The following is a 4,081-nucleotide window of genomic DNA, read 5'->3' on the forward strand; positions in this document are numbered from 1 at the left end:
AATGCTCCATGAATGATTTTAAACTGTCTATTTTTGTTCATACACAGCTTAAAAGGCATTTTCTTCTCTGAACTGCTTCCTCAAGCTTCACAAGACAAGCTGCTGACTGCCATCAGTGAAACAAACAGTTCAGCCATTAAGACTCAGAGAGAGGAATTCATTTTTAAGAAATTAATCTTAACATAGTTGACAATGGAATTGGCAGACAGACAGTATTTGGCGTAGGTCCAATCATCAGCCCGGGTCTTGCGCCGGCGGATCCAGTAGAGCCTGCCGTAGCTGTGCAGCAGGAACTGGACCTTTAACCCCCCGGACAGGAAGACTGGACCCAACTGGTGGCGGTGGGGATGGAGGAGGAGATTTCGGACCGGCCATGCCTCGGCCAGCAAGAAGTTAGGAGACTTAGACACGTCACTATAAAGGAAATGGCAGCGGCTGATTGGCTCTGCAAAATGTACGCGTGACTTGAGTCTTCCTGGCAGAACTAACGCCGGCTACATTTCACAAAACTCCAAACTGTCAAGAAAGATATGTACACTATGCAACAAAGAAATGCGGAAGCAAGGCATCCTTTCTTTTCTCTATTTCAGCATTCTCTAACAGTAAATGAGTATCTTCTTCCCCACAGGGAAATTCGGAGGGGCAGAATAGTTAGAGGCGACAGGAAACAAGTGTGGGGAGAGTCAGGGAAGGTCAAGGGAAGAAAGGAGTCGCACACTGGAGCTGGATGCAAAATCAAAAAATGTATTAAACAAAGCCGAAAAAATGGACCCGAAACGTTTGTCCCCTGTCTGTCGGTTTTATTTACATTTTTTCGGCTTTGTTTAATACATTTTTTGATTTTGCATCCAGCTCCAGTGTGCGACTCCTTTCTTCCCTTTATCATACTGCTCTTGGAATTACGCACCGAGCGATACGCACAGGATAAGACATTTGGCGCGGACGCCACCCCACCATTACTATGAGAGTCAGGGAAGGCTTGGCAAATGACCTCAGGCTGGAATGGAACCTGAGTTGCCGGAGTGCAGTGCAGTGCCCAGCCGGTTAAGCCACGGATGGGCCGACATGGTGTTTAAAAAAAAAAAAAAATGAAAACTTGAACTTTAAAACTTTCTCACAGGTCAAATTGAGTTTTGCTCCTCTCCTAAGCCTTTCTTGAGAATTACATTAAACCCCTTTGCACAGAGCCTATATGTTACCTTCCTATTAAGTGTGATTATCAAGTCGTAATATGTTTTAAGGCTCTCGGTAATGTCATACCAATGTTATGATGTAGTTGAGTCTTTTCCGTAATGAGTGAACGGGCCCCCCAGTGGGCCCATCTTCGAAAAGAGACTACTGTTGGACTCTCCCTTCAGAATTTGAGAGAGGATCGTTCCCAGACATAATTGAGCCCGCATTTGACACTGTGCTATTTTGGCGTGCTTCCTGAGGTCCAACACCATTTCTTCCACAGACTTTGCTGTGTTGACTGCACCACATTGAGTGCCACCTTGTCAATCTTACTGATACATAGACTTATCCCCATGCTGGATGTAGTCTGCAAATTTTAGGAGCTTGGCTGATGGGTTGTTAAAGAGTTGTTTGCGAAGACAAGTCATTTGAAAAGAGGGACATTAGCAATGGGGATAGGACACAGCCCTGGGGAGTAGTATTGGTCTATGTTTCATTATGCTCCTGTCAGAATACCAGAATACCAGTCCTTATGCCTACTATGAAATTAAGTTAATGATATACTGCACTGTATCTGAATGGTGAGAAATAACCCTATGACTCTGTCTCAAATCCACAACCACAACACATAGCATTTGGACATCCTCAGGCAATACTATGCACATTAACGAATATGGAACACCTAAATAATTGTTACATGTAATTTTACAAAGAGGCTTAATTGATTCCCATGTCATGCTATTAAGATGCTTAGTACAGAGATGAGCTTCAGGGAATTCAACACAAAAAAGAAACATAGGCTACTGTAGATGTGGCTGGAAATAACACTGAAAGAATGTTCAGCTAATCAGAGTTAGTTGTTTATTTCTAGAATTGATCCTACCCATTCACTAATTTTCCCTTTTTCATGACAACTTACCACCACCATCAAATTCAAAGTATTCATTATGACTGGAAAAATGGCATTTTACATACATGGAAAGGGGAATCTTCTCCATGGTCCGCCATTTTGAATTTCCAGAAATAGACATTTTAGCTGCAAACATGACTGTACTTGGGCCATAGGCCTACTAGAAAATATGAGTTTAGTAAACTTTCATGAAAATATCAAATTTGGCAATAGGCAACCCAGTTTCATTGAGCAGCTTAGTTGCAGTACATTTTTGACCATTTCCTGCACAGTGCATCTTTAACATACTGGTAGAACAGCATTGCATGCATTTATTAAATGCAAATGCTAATCTCTGGTGACAAGAGGAAACTGAAAAGGAATGCTGCTTAAGAAGTCTCAGTGACATGTCTTATTTCGAGGCAATGAGGTACTTTCTTAACATGTATTGAGAAGGTTACTGAGAAGTACCTGTAAGGCTGATCTTGGCTATTAATTAAACCTCTAACCTCAACCTCTAATTATACCTCTGTGGGGGGTTTTCAGTAGTCACTTCCTCTAATAGATACAAGGGCAAACCACTCACCGATACTGTTCACAATGAACTTTACTATTTCAGGAGGCGACTCACTTTGAAAATGTTTTAAATGGAAGCTTCATATTGGTGTCAGAGTTGAAGTTTAACTTTATTGATGTGAGAGTTGAAGTTTAACATGGAAGTATCTAAAAAACAAAAAGATATGGTATCCTACCAAAACATTTTGGACAATTCCATGTGCCCAACGTTGTGGGAACAGTTTAGAGCATGCCCCTTCCTCTTTCAACATGGCTGTACACCAGTGGACAAACCAAGGTCCTAACCTGAACCCAGTAGAACACCTTTGGGACTAAGAGCCAGGCCATCTTGACCAACATGGACAGCATGTGACCTCACCAATGTGCTTTTTGGAAGAATGGTCACAAATTCCTATAAACACCCTCCTCAACCTTGTGGACAGCCTTCCCCAATGAGTTGAAGCTGTAGGCATAAGCAAATGCTTTTGATAAAATATTGTATATCTAGTGGGGTTATGACTTACTTTTGTCATTGTAGACTATATATGGATATCTATAATGTGGGCTAATGTATTTGGTTGCTACACAGTAAATACAGTATGTTAAAGGATGTTAATAAAACTTATCTATGATGCAGGATGCTAAATGTCTAGTACTCAAGAAGAGACCGTGGGATTAGTAGGTTGTCTGCTTTCCCAGTGTCATGGCTCATATCCGTCTGTTCATATCTGATCGTACCGGTCTTAAGTTGCATCATTGCTTTTCGATCAATATCACCTTTTTGTGAGTTCAAAGCGTTGAGTCATTTTTTTTCATGAGAACCCACAGCAACCACATCGATATCTTGTTTAATTCCCGTGAAGACAGAATTTCCTTTATATTACCCAACTGTCGGCCCTCAGGTGGGTAATAAAAGGACATTCCATAATCTCTAGTAAGTCATAACCCCACTCAATAAATATACAATATATTATGGATAATTCAATGTTAAACTTCAACTCTCACATCAATAAAGTTAAACTTTAACTCCTGAATACATGTGCAAAAGCAACACTGCATCACTGTAACCCTGTCTGTGGCCAAATTGGGAAAAATTAATCAGGTTGTCAGGTTGTATGCTCATTTATAATGAATTGATTAGCCCTGCAAATAGCCATGTGCATAAGCAACCAGAGTATGACAGGGATGTACATTGTACAAGGAAGTTAGAATATCCATTCTAACTTCCTTGTACAATGTACCCGAGTACTCTGAGTTTGGCCACAGACAGGGTTACAGTGGTGCAGTGTTGCTTTTGCACACCCAAGCTAGTAAAAACAGCACTAGCTTACCGGAAGTGATTCTTTTATTTTTAAATCGTCAGCGTCACAGCCTGTAGCCCCATAATGCAGCTGTTCCGCCAGTGGAGTGCTGTAATGGTCGCTGAAAAGATTTTACAAACATAGTACTACAACACAATGACAT

Source organism: Engraulis encrasicolus, chromosome 11, assembly GCF_034702125.1.
Source record: "Engraulis encrasicolus isolate BLACKSEA-1 chromosome 11, IST_EnEncr_1.0, whole genome shotgun sequence".
NCBI classification, from domain to species: Eukaryota; Metazoa; Chordata; class Actinopteri; order Clupeiformes; family Engraulidae; genus Engraulis; species Engraulis encrasicolus.